Source organism: Chiloscyllium punctatum, chromosome 38 (genome assembly GCF_047496795.1).
Source record: "Chiloscyllium punctatum isolate Juve2018m chromosome 38, sChiPun1.3, whole genome shotgun sequence".
In the NCBI taxonomy this organism is placed as follows: Eukaryota; Metazoa; Chordata; class Chondrichthyes; order Orectolobiformes; family Hemiscylliidae; genus Chiloscyllium; species Chiloscyllium punctatum.
In genome coordinates, this window is record NC_092776.1 from 30070197 (window position 1) to 30085955 (window position 15759).

Consider the following 15759-nt stretch of genomic DNA (forward strand, 5'->3'; position numbering starts at 1 on the left):
CGACAGTTGCCTGGCAACTAACCGTGTCCCGCGTGCTCCCCTCCGCCAGCACGCGTTGTAACGGTCAAACTGGTAAAACCCAGCGTTGTGGCGACAAAGCCGCCGGAGCGAGGTGAATTGAATTCAGCAGGTATTGGGACTGTTGCTTTTCTTGATCCTTATTCTGCACGACTTACAGTGTATAGGGTGCAATTTCTAAGTTTGCAGATGACTCAAAACACGGAATTATTGTAAACCGTGGTGCGTTCAGGGTGTAGGTTTGCTCGCTGAGCTGTGGGTTTGATATCCAGACGTTTCATTACCTGGCTAGGTAACATCATCAGTGGCGACCTCCAAATGAAGCTTATCGACAAACCTCAGAAGGACGTAAACAGACCGTTAGACTAGATGGTGACTCATGTGTTCTTGAAGTTTCAGATTTAATTTTTCAACAAACTTTAAGGGAGGATGTTTCTCATTGCTCTTATACGCACCATCAGGGTAGGACCCAGTTGCAGTTCCTCACTCAAGTGTAAAGCACCTAATGCTCAAGCCATTATTTTCATAGGTTGAAATTAATCCAGGAGTGAAATAATACATTTCACAGTATGAAATAAATGATACACAGAAGTCACCTGCATAGAAAAATTCATTCAGCTCACGGTATCTGCACCAGCCAACAAATTGCCATCCAGCCTAATTCCATTTTCTGTCTTTTGGCTCACAGTCTTGTAGGTTTCAGTACTTCAAGTGTATATCCAAGTATGTTTTAAACATTCTGAGGATTTCTATATTTACCATATATTCAAGCAATGACTTGCCACCTATACCGTCCCCATTCCGAAACAATTTCCTCTTGAATCTCTTATAAACTTGCTATCTCTTCCATTAAATCTATGCCTCCAGATTATGTAGTCCTCAATCAAATGGAATAAGGAAGTCCCTGTTTACTCTATGCAGACACCTCAATTTTAACATTTTAATTTGGTCTTCCCATCAGCTTCCTTTGGTCTAAAAAGAACTTAACCTATCCAATGTTTCATCATAATTACAATTCTGCAGTCCAGACAACATCCTCATAGATGTCCTCTCTAGTATTTTTAATGCAAACATCTTTCCTATAGTACGGTGACCAGAAATGCATGTGGTACTTCAATATTGATCAAGGAGTCAATTACTGCTGTAAGGAAGGATGATACCTTAGAAAGTTCCTCAAATTAGTCATATGGGTAGAATGTAAAAACAAAAAGGGGGCAATCACTTTTCTGGGGGTGTGGTATTTGACCACTAAACAAACAGGGAAGGTTAGAAAGACAGATATGGAGGCAAATCAGAAAATAAGAGGGGATTTCAACTTCCCAATTTTAACTGCAATACTCAAAATGTGAAAGGCTTAAAGGGGCAGAATTCTTATAATGTATTGGAAGCTTTTTAAGCCAGCACGTCAAAAATCCTACAAGAAAAGAGTGTGGCTCTGGACCTAATTTCAGGGAATAAAGCTAGGCAAGTAGGAGAACATTACATTGATCTTGACCATACTTAAATTAGATTTAAGGTAATAATAGATAAGAACAAAGATGCACTAGAAATAAAGCTTCTGAACTGGGCGAAAGCTGATTTTAGTATAAGGTGGGATCTGACCAAAATAGACTTGGAGCTGCTACTTTCAAGAAAACTCACAACAGAACAGTAGGAGTTATTGAAGAGAGTAATATTGAAGTGTAGGACCAACATGCTCACATAAAGGTGAAGCATGGGTCCAACAATTTCAGAGAACTCTGGAATGTCAAATGATGTTGAGGATTGGAAAAGGCAAAAAAAAGCTCATAACAGATACCAGAGGGTTCAAAGTGGTAGATGCCCTAGAAGAGTATAGGAAAAGTAGAAAAAGAATTTAGGAGAACAAAAAAGAGACATGAAAAACTATTAGTGGGTAACATTAGGGAAAATCCAGGGGTGTTTTTTTAAGTGTATTAAGGTCAAGAGAATAACCAAGAAAAGAGCCAGAAGACAATGCTGAGGTTTGAAATGAATACTCTGCATCTGAATTGACTATAGAGAAGAACAATATAGATATAGAAATCAGGCAGGAAATTGAGATCTTCTGGAACAACTTAGAATTGAGAAATAGAAAGTATTAATGGTTTAGTGGGCTTGAAAGTGAAGGAATTCCCAGGCCTAGATGAGATGTATCTAGGAGAAGAGAGGTAATTACAGACACTTTGGCATTATTTTTCAAATCCTTTCTGACCACAGGTGGGGTGCTAGAGGACTGGGGACAATTAATGTGGTTGCATTACACAAAATTCTGTCTTTCATGACATTCCCTCCCAAGATTGGTAGGTATAAACCAGAAAATTACACGTCAATGAATCAAACATCCATGGTAGGAAAATTATTGGAAATACCTCTAAGGGACAGAATTAATCTATTTTTGGAGAGGTATGGACTAGTAATGGGGGAAGATAATGTCTAACAAATTTAATTGAATATTTTGAGGAGGTGACGAGGTGTGTACATGAAGGTACTGTAGTTGATGTAATCTACATAGACTTCAGAATGCTTTTGATAAGGTTTCAAATAACAAACTGGTTAAGAAACTAAGAACCTATGGGATACCAGGCAATTTGGCAAATTGGATCCAAAATTAGCTTTGTGGCAGGAAGCAGAGGACAAGGTTAAAGTGTATTTTTGTGACTGGAAGCCTGACTCCAATCACATCCAATAGTGTCCTTGGGCATTACGTAGGGTTCATATCATTAGCCACAACCTTGAAGCCTGGTTATATATTACTCGCTGTGTATTCAGACATCCATTGCAGTGTTGAAACACCCAAGTCCTGTCTGATTGGCAGCTCTGGCTGTTCAGGTTTTGCTGTCACCTTCAGAATGTTTACTTACATGGATTTAAGAGGCTTCAAATGCTGTAGCTTCTGCTATTGATACATTTAGAAGGTCTGGGTGATTGGCATTTTTATTGTCTTGTAATAAAAATAATTTGTTTTGTGAAGGTAAAAAGTTATCAATGAGTGATTTGTCTTAAAAGTTTGATTTTTTAAAATATGCTGTTGTCACTGTAGGAGTGTCATAACCGAGGATGGGGGCTTGACAATTAGGGGCGGATGAGGAGCTATGGAAAGTGGTATGTATGAAGCATGGGGAATCTCTGGGGTGTGTGGAGGGCTGAATATTAAAGGGATTTTTTTTTCATTCTCTTTGGGATGATGTCCCACACCACCAAGGTGAGCCTTTTAAACAGCCCACTTGGGTGCATAGCAGACCCTGTGGCTGCTTCCAAATCTTTACTACATCGGCTGACCCCACTGCAGCCTCTTTCTGCTTCCTGACGATTAAAATTCTGTCTTTCATGACATTCCCTCCCGAGATTGGTAAGCTGAACTGAGAATTGTCCCAACCCCCATGGCCTGTCTCAAATGTATAATTCTCTGTACCTGTGGGAATTCAGATGGAACAGAAAATCTCTAATTTTGACTGGCTACTTCAAAAGTGGGTCTTAGTGATGACACTGGAAAACATGGTATAGGTCACCTGCAAGTTGCACTTAGGAGCAATAGATTATGAGAGTCTACAGGTGTCAGTTACAGATCTTTGGAAGGATCTGGGAGGTGAAGAAATTATGGCATGTGATTACCTTGACAGTCACTGCAGTGTCCACCTTTCTCTAACAGCATAAGGCTAGGTTGATTTTTTTTAATTTAACAAGAGTTTTTATTTTTGCAGCCAGATGCTCTTCCTTTTGTTAAATCTCCCTCAGGCTTGGGCTGAGATATTTTCTAATCAACCTATTCAGAGTTGTTATTACACATCTCTGGAGCAAGTGGGGCTTTAACTTGGACACCTTGGCTCCCATGTCTGGCTAGTAAATCTTAGCATTAATGTTATTCACCTGCCAATAGCTTCTTGAATCTTTGCATGCACCTTCTGGCTTTGATAGAGGTAGTGGCATAGTGTTAATGTCATTAGATAAGTATTTCAGAAACACAGGCAATTTTTTTCTTGGTGCATGAGTTTGCGCTCCACCATAGCAAATGGGTGAAATTTAAAATCAGTATGACTCCACCACAGCAAATGGGTGAAATTTAATTTCAGTAAAAATTGGAATAAAAATCTGGCCTAATGGTGACCATGTAACTATGATCAATTGTAAAAGAAACACTTGTTCCGTAACATACTTAAGGGGGCAAACTTGCCATTCTTGCCTGGTCTGGCCTACATGTAATATCAGACCCACAGCAATGTGGCTGACTCCTAACTGTCCTCCAGGACATTATGGACAGGCAATAAAAGCTGGCCCACCCAGCAATATCCACATCCCATGAGCAAATAATTTTAAAAAACTCATAGCTCACCTTTTACTGTTACACCTCAAACTGTGCTTCCTGACCAGTTTCATCATTGCAGTTTAATTCCATCTCCAGCGTCAAACAAACTTACAAAAGTTTCATTATTTGTGCCTAATTCACAATCAGATTTTTACGTCTAAGCTGTTTGTAAGACTGTTCATAATGGCCAATCAGTTTAACTGCTCTTATTCCTCATTAGGCTGTTAAACTACCTAGGTTCAAGTCCCTCCTGCTCCACAGGTGTGTAACAACAGTAACAACATCTCTGAACAGATTGATTAAAAATATCAACTCCAGTCTACCAAATTGCCTTGATCCATTGCAATTTGGTGCAATGGTACTCAGGAGGCACCATTTCTCTGGCTCTGCACTCCTTCCTGGAACATCTGGATAACAAGAATATGTACATCAGGCTCCTACTTAATTACTACAGTTCCACATTCAACACCAAAATTTCAAACAAAATCATCTCTAAGTTCCAAGACATAGGCCTCAGCTCCTCTTTCTGTAATTGGATCCTCAATTTCCTGATCCACAGACTGCAATGAGTAAGAATAGGCGACAACACCTCCTCCACCATAATCCTCAACATCGGTGCCATGCAAGGCTGTGTACTCAGCCCCCTACTATACACCTTATACATTCACAGCTGTTGGCCAAATTCCACCACAACTCCATTTACAAGTTTGCTGATGACACCACCATTGTAGGTCAGACATCAAATAATGACAAGATAGAACACAGGAAAGAATTGCGTGCTTAGCGGCATGGTGTAAAGACAACAATGTCTCCATTAACATCAGGGAGATGAAGGAGCTGGTTGTTGACTTCAGGAAGCAGAGTTGAGGGCATGCCCCTCTCTGCATCAGTAGTGTGAGGTGGAGATGGTCGAGACTTGTCAAGTTCCTGGAAGTGATGATCATCAACAATGTGTCCTGGTCCACCCATGTCGACTCGACAGTCAAGAAAGCACAACAACGCCTCTACTTCCTCAGGAAACTAAGGAAATTCAGTATGTCCACAAGGACTGTTATGAATTTTTATAGATGCACCATAAAAAGCATCCTATTTGGATGCATCATAGTGTGGCATGGCAACTGCTCTTCTCAAGACTGCAAGAAACTACAGAAACACAGTCCAGTCCATCATTCAAACCAGCCTTCCATCCATTGACTCCATTTATACTTTCTGCTGCCTTGGGAAAAAACAAGCAATATAATCAAAGAACCCTGTCACCCCAGTTATGTTCTCTTCCACCCTTTTCCGTCAGGCAGAAGGTTTGCAAGGTAGTTTATATATATGAATAGATTAAAGAGCAGCTTCTTTGCTGCTGTTATCAAACTTTTGAATGGACCTGTCAAATGTTAATTCTAATCTCTGTGTCTGTACCTTCTCTGCAGCTTTAACTGTACTCTGGACTCTATTCTGCAACCCTGATGCACTTTGTGTGGTAAGGTCTGCCTGTAAAGCATGAAAAACAACATTTTTCACTGTATCTTGGTACATGTGACAATAATAGATCAATCAATCAACCAAATATTGAAATGAATGTGTTTGGGGGCTTATGTTTAAGGTAAAAGTAAGCTTAAAGGAGATGTGAGAGGCAATTCCTTTTACATGGAGGGTGATAAATGCCTGGAATGCACTGCCAGAGGAGGTGGTGAAAACACCTTGACAGATATATATAAATAGGCAGAAAATAGATATATATGGACTATGTCGGGGCAAAAGGTTTTTAGTTTATAAAAGCATCATGTGTCAGTGTAGTCTTGATGTGCTGAAGAGTCTGTTCCTGTGTCTCACTGTTTTTTGCTTATTTGCTTATTCCCGCCTCAGGCGACTGACTGTGTGGAGTTTGCACGTTCTCCCCGTGTCTGCGTGGGTTTCCTCCGGGTGCTCCGGTTTCCTCCCACAGTCCAAAAATGTGCAGATCAGGTAAATTGGCCAGGCTAAATTGCCCGTAGTGTTAGGTAGGGAGTAAATGTAGGGGTATGGGTGGGTTGCGCTTCGGCGGGGCGGTGTGGACTTGTTGGGCCGAAGGGCCTGTTTCCACACTGTAAGTAATCTAATCAGCCCTGGTCACGTGAGTAAAGCTGTTGGTTTTTAAATGACTTTAAGTATACAGCTTTGAATTTTTCCATCAGTCAGCGTTTCACATTGTTACAGTTTTTTTTTATTGTTGGGATTATAGGCCAGCATTTCTTGCCTATCCCCAATTGACCAGTTAAAAGTCAACTACCTTGCTGTGAGTCTGGAGTCACATATGTAGGCCAGATCAGGTAAGAAGACAGTTTCCTTCCCTTAAGGGGATTAGTGAACCAGATAGGTTTTAATGACAAACAATGGTCATCATTGGACTCTTAATTCCAGATTTATTGTTGAATTCAAATTCCACCATCTGTCACGGCAGGATTCAAACCCAGGTCTCTGGATTATTACTGGCAATACCACTTAGGCATCACCTCCACTAGAAGCAGATCCAGGCTCAGCTAAAGGCTACCTCTAGACTCAACCTCACTTAATGTATTATTTCAGAACTTCTGTAGTAATCACAGTATTTCTTTTTTGCTGATCTGGCCTTGAAACTCCATTTTGAGGGGATTTTCTCATTGATCATCTTTCTTTTCAAGGGTTAATCCCCCTTAGAGAGTCTAAAATTGCATTCCAGTACTTATTCATAAATCTAGCTCTTCACTGACAGTTTGCTTCACCAAGCCAGCCTTGCCTTTGAGTGGAGGCAATTGTAACAAGCAAACTCTGCTCATGAGTTTTCAACTTCAACTATATCAGCAACAATGAAATATTAATGCTTGCAAGCTATGTATTACATCACGTTGATTTCCCAAGCACAAAGCCAGTGACCTTCCCACTTTCCCAGCTCCCAAGGTTGCCTTCTAAGTGATGACTCCTACACTTAGCTCCCTACTAATTTCTCGAACTTCTTGAGTCCTAACAATACAGAGTTATCCAGCTGGTCTTAACTCCTCGCTGTGTCCCCTGCTTTGAATCTGTGCTGTTCAGCTGGCTTGCCAACAGTACAGCTAACTGAAGTCCTCCTAATGTGAAGTTTGCTTTTGTAGCTGTCTGTCTCCCACAACCCATAAGCTTTCCACTTAATCATAACTTTTCCTCTTCAATGACTGTCAAAACTGTTGTAAGTGACCTATTAAAAACTTTGCAGTAACTCCCTCCCCTATTGCTGGGTCAAATTTTATGTTGTGTGCTCAACAACACTTGAAACAATTCCATACTAATTATGAGTCACTGATTGCCAGCTTGCTCAGCTTAAAAAATAGATATAAATGGAGGATTTCATCACAGGCTTCACAAACAGTGTTGGGGAGAAAACAACATGGCTATTTTAAGAAGAAAAGGAATTTTAAAAATGAAACAAATTTAAAAAGTAAACTTCTGTTCTGGACAAAGGAGGAGATCAATAAAATATGCCAATTCACCTCCTTAATGTCCATGACAAGGCTGACAGCTAGAAAGTGCAGAACACAATCAAAAACCTGCAAGGTGGTAGAAATGAACTCTGAAGTATTAACATCATCTCCAAAGTAAGAAAGCACGTTGTGATACAAGTCCTACCAGTAAAAGCCCTTCACTTAGGCAAAGAATATCTGTTATATCTCAGTATTTAAAAGTTTCCCAACCTGTCAGTTGCTCAGACCCATCAAAACCTATGTCCCTCTCTTTGTTCAACTGGTGAACTCTGAAAGTCTGGGAAACCCATGCATAATTAAAAAATGTATCCAATTTCCTATAGATAGGGTTAAAAACCAACCTGCCTACATTCAAATTAAATGCACCCTGCCAGTTCCTGACTCTCTGATGTGTCTTTCCTTTATAACCTCTCACAGAGATTAGCACCTAAACTAGTAAGTTAAAATTCCATCAAAGATTCTGTTGAGAGATATAGACATATTATGTGATGGATGATTGATGGAGTATAATTTAGGGCTGGATTTAATCAACAGTTGAGAATTCCTACTCCTGGGAGTGAAAATATGACCCGATCCCACCTGACAGTCACTAGGTCTTGGGCTGGCATGTTACTAGCCATGGCCACTTTAGCATCCCTGGAACTACCCTCAGTTGAGGATGACAGGCCACCTCCATGAGCTGCCAGAACTCTCAGAAGACTGTCAAATTGACTGTCTCTCAGACTACAGTCAGAGGTTGCCAATGTTGTGCCTTCAGCTTGAAGGAAGGGAAGTGGTCAATGCCATGGCACTTTTGAAGATAAGGTTACATTATTTCCTTATGTTTCCAAGTCCAGCCAGGCATGGGTGGTGACTCATTCCAGCTGCAACTTTGCATTAATGGCTATAAAGAAGAATCCACAGGGAGGCAACTAGAATTTACCTTCCAATCCAGCAGCTATCTCTCTAACAGCTATAAATCACAATTTATTCAGGAGGTGGCTCTCAGTTAGGCACTTTGAATGCCTCTGAGGTTTCCATGATTTGTAACGTTGCCTTAGCAGTGGGAACTTAATGGGGTCCCCTCCATAGCGTTACTAAAATCTAGTCTACTGTGGTTATTTACTTGATAAGAAGAGTGAAAAAAATATTTTGTTTAAATGGTCAATGAATGTTGGTGCTGAAAGGGTTTTGGTTGTCCTTGCACATCAGTCACAGAAAGTTAACATGCAGTTACAACAGTATATAGGAAGACAAATAAAGGTTTGAAGTACAGAGTAAAGGAGTCTTGCTGAAATTGTGTAACGTATTGGTAAGCTACAATACCAATATATTGGTACAATGTCTGTCTTAGAAAGGGCATACAGTAGTTCACTGGATTGATTCCTCAGATGAGAAGTTTCTCATATGAAGTCTATACTCTCCAGGAGTTAGAAGAATGTAAGGTCATCACACTGAAACACAAAAGATTCTGCGAGCAATTGGCATGGTAGTTACTGAGAGACTTGCTGAGAGAATATAGTCAGAGAATAATAGGCTAACTATTTAGAATTTAGATTAGGAAAAATTCCTTTAGAGCATTTGTGCAAACAGTTCTGTGCAGCTACCAAAGTAATAATTAAGCACATCTTTAGGACATTAAAGGCACACTTAAGGTGCTAGAATCAGGGATTGATCAAGAGTCTTCATCACAGAGGTACAAAGAATAGCAGAAGGATCAGTCAGAAGAGCAGTCATAGCATAAATTGGATGTGGAAAGAATTCACTTCTTGTTCCAAAAGAAACTTAATGCCATACTCTTCCTGAAAATCTCTTAATTTTGCCATTTGACCACAATATTATCTTTTTTTTCCACAGACATCCGCCAAAATTTCTACCTCTAGCAACTTATTCTCACTGATGATAGTACCTAATATAACTAAAATAATCCAGAAGCTAAGTCGAATGCAGTATTTCTATGTCATAATATCTTCATTGTCAATCCAAACCCAGCTCTGAGCTTCTTATTGGTGCAATTTGAAAATGAATTCTTAACCTAGTCTCATGCTTTTAGATGTTACCCAGCTGGCTGCTGCGACCTCAACATATAAATCCTGGAACCGAGGAGGCCTTACATCTTTGCTAAGTCCAGGGACAGATGTGTGCAAGTTGAATTCTTTGAGCCACTGTTAGGCCACTATATATTTCACTTCTTTCTCACAAAATGCATAATCAGAGAGAGTTTGTTGAGGACACGGCTGTACTACTATCCTGAGAAGCAATATTTGCTAATGGGAAACTCTTCCCATTGAATTTAACTGTTCTGTAATGCGCTGCGTAGTGCTGTGTCTAATATGCCCCTGCATTGTTGCATGTGTCAACATTATTCTTTTAAGTGGAATTGCAGATCTTGTGTGCTGCTGATCAACATTTTATTCAGATGAGAAGTGACATTGTAGACCTTCCAATCAACTTTGGCTTTGACTTTATGTCTTATTAATCCTATTGATCAAACTCCATTTGTCACGAAGTCACTGAGAACACTGCTCTCTTCCTCACTCTTTAATGCTGGCCTGAATGGTTTCTAAGCTGATGTTTGATAGAGTGAGTGAGGTAACTAGCATAATTGAATTCTGAGAGGGATACTTCTTTTTGTTACCCTATATCTAGATCGGAAGACAGGATGAGTTCTCCTTAATTTCAGCAGCATGTGTGACTTGAAAATTTTATAATTTGGTTCACTGATATTATTTCAGGGCACAATATGAAGACAAACAGACAGACCTCCACTTGATGTATGGCATCTTACACCTGCATCTCCAACACTCTTGTTGTCTTCCATTCCAGGATCCAAAAGACTTAAGTCTCATCAATTTAACACCCGTACATACTTGGTGCAGTGATTTCTGAGCATAAAGCCTTAAGGATGTGTACATGCAAGAATCTGAATGGTACTTCAAATTGAAAAAATACGAGGTGCTAATGAGTGATTGGTACCTGTTGTCTGATATAATGTTTCTGAAGGGTCTATTTTAGAGACTGCATTTGGCTCCACTCAATCTGATGATGTCATACAGTCTTGGGTGGAGTCAAGCTCGTCAGCCTGATGGAGTCAGAATTGTTATCCCTGGTTCCTGAAGACTTAATAATTATGTCTAACTAGCCATATAATTTGTATCAAACGCAGTAATGCAATAAAGCGCAACTTCTCACTGAGACTCACTAGTGGCACATCCTCTACCACTGTTAACCAAATAGATTCTTAAACGCAGTATAGAAAGGAGGCTTGGTGGTAACCAGTAGCTGATAGTGCTTTGGTCCACAACACATATAACACAGACAGTGAGTGTATAGTCATGATGTGGAGATGCCGGTGTTGGAATGGGGTGGACAAAGTTAAAAATCTTTGATCTTTTACTATGATCCTGCTATGGTCTTTTACTATGGTCCCATGATCCTGCCCCACTAGCTACCTGATGAAGGACCAGCGCAATAAAAGCTTGTACTTCCAAATAAACCTGTTGGATTATAACCTAATGTTATGTGATTTTAAGTTAGTGTATAGGGCAGTGATGTAAGCAATCAAAGCATTTTAAACACTGAATGAGAGGATATCATTGTAAGTGTTAAATGGGCTTAGTGAAATGTATCTTGTAATGTGATTGGCTTCCGTTTATCTTTCCTAACTTCTGAAAGTGTAAGGGGTACTGTACCTTTAAAAGAGTTGAAAGACACAGTGCTGGACCAAGCTACCAACATATGATAACTGCCCAGAGTATAGCTCTTTTAAAGATAGCTTTATCTATCAATGACCTGTGAAACAGGAATCCCTAAGGAGCAGAAGACAGGAAGATACAAAGAGAAGATTTGACAGTTGGCTGGTTTTGAAATTTGACCTTTTTTGGTAAATCTTAATTGGAAGTTTTATCAGACCACTATTGTAGAAGGGAAAGTAAAAGATAGGTCCAGCATCTCCACATCATGACTATACACTCACTCTCTGTGTTATATGTGTTGTGGACCCAAGCACTATCAGCCACTGGTTATCACCAAACCTCCTTTCTATACTGGGTTTAATAACCCATTTGGTTAACCGTGGTAGAGGATGAGCCACTAGTGAGTCCCAGTGAGAAAGGAGTTGTAAATAGTTGTTCATTAATACTTTATGCTTGATTGAAAGAATAAAGTTCTTAAATATTTTGTACTTTCAATATTGACTTTGGGTAAGTTCTTGCCTCTTGAATTTTAACAGATTACATAGAATATAGAATGTTACAGCGCAGTACAGGCCCTTCGGCCCTTGTTGTTGCGCCAACCTGTGAAAATAATCTGATGCCCATCTAACCTACACCATTCCATTACTACCCATATGTATGTCCAACGCCCATTTAAATGCCCTTAACGTCAGCGGTACTGTTGCAGGCAGGCCATTCCACACCCCTATAACTGAGTGAAGAAACTACCCCTAATATCTGTCCTAAGTCTATCACCCCTCAATTTAAAGTTACATCCCTTCATATTAGCCTTTACCATCCGAGAAAAAGGGACTCACTGTCCACCCTATCTAACTCTCTGATTATCTTATACATCTCGACTAAGTCACTTCTCAACCTTCTTCTCTCGAACAAGAAGAGCCTCAGTTCCCTCAACCATTCCTCGTAAGACCTTCATTCCATACCAGGCAAAGTCCTAATAAATCTCCTCTGAATCCTTTCCTAAGTTTCCACATCCTTCCGATAATGCAGTGACCAGAACTGCATGCAATACACCAGCTGCGGCCTTACCAGTGTTTGTCCAGCTGAAGCATGACCTCGTGGCTCCGAAACTCAATCCCCCTACTAATAAACGCCAACATAGCGTATGCTTTCTTAACAACCCTATCAACTTGGGTGGAAACCTTCAGGGATTTATGCACCAGGACACTCTCTGTTCATCTACACTAGCAACAATTTTACTAGTAGTCTCGTACTCTGAATTCCTGTTATTTCTTCCAAAATGAACTGCCTCACACCTTTCCACATTAAACTCCATTTGCCACTTCTCAGCCCAGCTCTGCATCTAATCTACGTCCCTCTGTAACCCACAACATCCTTTGGCACTACCCACAATTCTGCCTACCTTAGTGTCATCCGCAAATTTACTAAACCATCTTTCTATGTCCACATCCAGATCATCAATAAAAATGACAAACACTGTGGTCCCTTGTAGCATGGTGGCTCAGTGATGAGCACTGCTGCTTCATAGCACCAGGGTCCCAGGTTCAATTCCAGCCTCAGGCAACTGTCTGAGTGGAGTTTGCACAATCTCCCCATGTCTGCGTCATCTTCTTGAAGAACTCAATAAGATTAGTGAGGCATGATTTACCTATCACAAACCGTGTTGACTATCCCTAATCAAATTGTTCCTTTCCAGATGATTATAAATCCTGTCTGTTATTACCTTTTCCAACACCTTACCCACAACTGAAGTAAAGCTCACTGGCCTATAATTACCAGTGTTGTCCCGACTCCCCTTCTTAAACAAGGGAACAACATTTGCTCTCCTCTAGTCCTCTAGCACTACTCCTGTCAACAATGATGGCATAAAGGTCAAAGCCAAAGGCTCTGCAATCTCCTCCCTGGCATTCCAGAGAATCTGAGGATAAATCCCATCTGGCCACGGGTCATATCTATTTTCAAATCTTCCAAAATTGCTAAAAACTCCTCTTTGGCAACCTCAATCCCATCTAATCTTGTAGCCTGTATCTCCATATTCTCACTACCATTGCCCTTTTCCAGTGTGGACTTGCCCTATGTCCTCAGATTCCACACACAACTGTCCACTACTATCTTTGATTGGCCCTAATCTTACTCTAGTCATTCTTTTATTCCAGATATACTTATAGAAGGCCTTAGGGTTTTTCTTGATCTTATCCGCCAACAACTTCTCATGTCCTCCTGGCTCTTCTTAGCTCTCTCTTTGGATGTTTTCTGGCTAATTTATAACTTCCAAGCCTCCTATCTGAGCCTTAACATCCTTACATAAGCCTTCTTCTTCCTCTTGACAAGAGCTTCAACTTCTTTAGTAAACCATGGCTCCCTCTCTCGACAACTACCTCCCTGCCTGATAGGTATATACTTATCAAGGACCTGCAGTAGCTGTTCCTTGAAAGAGCTCCACATTTCAAGTGTGTCCACCACCTGCAGTTTCCTTCCCCACCCTAAGCATCCTAAATTTTGCCTAATGGCATCATAATTGTCTTTCTCCCAGTTATACCTCTTTCCCATCTGTATATACCTAACTCTGCCCATTGCTATTGTAAACGTAATCAAATTATGGTCACTATTGCCAAAGTGCTCACCTACCTCCAAATCTAACACCTGGCCGGGTTAATTCCCCAGTACCAAATCTAATATGACACTGCCTCTTGTTGGCCTGTCTACATATTGTGTCAGAAAACTCTCCTGCACACATTGAACAAAAACTGACCCATCCAAACTACTTTAACTATAGTCAATATTGGGGAAATTAAAGTTCCCCATAACAACTACCCTGTTACTCTCGCTCCTATCATGAATCATCTTTGCTATCCTTTCTTCTACATCCTTGGAACAATTTGGAGGCCTAGAGAAAATTCCCAACAGGGTGATCTCTCCTTTGCTGTTTCTAACCTCAGCCCAAACTATTTCAGTGGATGAGTCCTCAAACATTATCTCAGCTGCTGTAATACTACCCTTGATTAACACACCCCCTTTTACCATTATCTATGATCTTACTGGAACATCTAAATCCCAGAATCCCACAACAACCATTCCTGTCTCTAAAATGGCCACAACATCGAAATCCCAGGTACCAACCCATGCTGCAAGTTCATCCATCTTATTCCAGATGCTCCTGGCATTGAAGTACATACATTTCAAACCAACATCCTTGTTGCCAGTGCCTCTCGTGATCTTGTAACCTTATCCCTGACCTCACTACCCTCAACCTCCTGTACACTGGAACTACAATTCAGGTTCCCATCCCCCTGCTGCATTAGTTTAAACCCCCCACCTGGACAGCATTAGCAAATTGCTCCCCCCACAGGATATTGGTACTCCTCTGGTTCAGGTAAAGACCATCGTGTCTGTAGAGGTCCCACCTTCCCCAGAAAGAGCTCCAATTATCCAAGAATCCAAAACCCTCCCTCCTCCACCATCCCTGCAGCCACGAGGTGTTCAGCTCCGCTCTCTCCCTGCTTCTCGTTTCACTAGCGCGTGACATGGGCTACAAACTACAGATAAGAACTCTAAAATTCCATCCTAGCTCCCTGAATTTCTGCCTTAGATCCCCACCTTTCTTCCTACCTATGTCATTGGTGCCTATGTGAACCATGACTTGGGGCTGCTCCCCCTCCCTCAAGGATCCCAAAAACACAGAGACATCACGAACCCTAGTACCTGGGAGGCAACTAATCAATCATGAGTCTCTCTCATTCACACAAAACTTCCTATTTGTCTCACTAATTACGGAGTCCCCAATGACTAAAGCTCTGTTCCTCTTCCCCCTTCTCCTCTGAGCAGCAAGGACAGACTCTGCGCCAAAGAACTGTACCCCATGGCTTACCCCTGCTAAGTCATCTCCCCCAACAGTATCCAAAACGGTATACTTGTTGTTGAGGTGAATGACCACAGGAGATCCCTGCACTGCCTGCCAGTTCCTTTTCCTACCCCTGACAGTAACCCATCTGCCTTCTTCATGTGGCCATGGAGTAACTACCTCCCTGTAACTCCTTTTGATAACCCCCTCCGCTTCCCGAATGATCCAAAGTTCATCCAGCTCCAGCTCTAGTTCCCTAACACGGGTCTCGAGGTGCTGGGGTTGAGTGCACTTCCCACAAATGAAGTCAGCAGGGACACTAGAGGCGATCCTTATCTCCCACATACTTATGCAGGAACATTCAACTGCCCTAACCTCTATTCCCACTGTTCTAAATTCCCAAATAGACCTCTGCAAAAATGAAAGACAAAAGAAAACACTTACCACCTTACAAAA

At 41.0% G+C, this 15759-nt stretch overlaps 1 long non-coding RNA gene across 1 annotated transcript; it reads left to right on the plus strand.

Annotated features, from left to right (window-relative positions):
• Positions 1-51: 51 nt before the first annotated feature.
• On the plus strand, positions 52-5793 carry LOC140463721 (uncharacterized). Its single transcript, XR_011954756.1, has 3 exons — positions 52-130; positions 3059-3120; positions 5743-5793. It is a non-coding gene; the product is annotated as an uncharacterized lncRNA (long non-coding RNA).
• The last annotated feature ends 9966 nt before the right edge of the window (positions 5794-15759 follow it).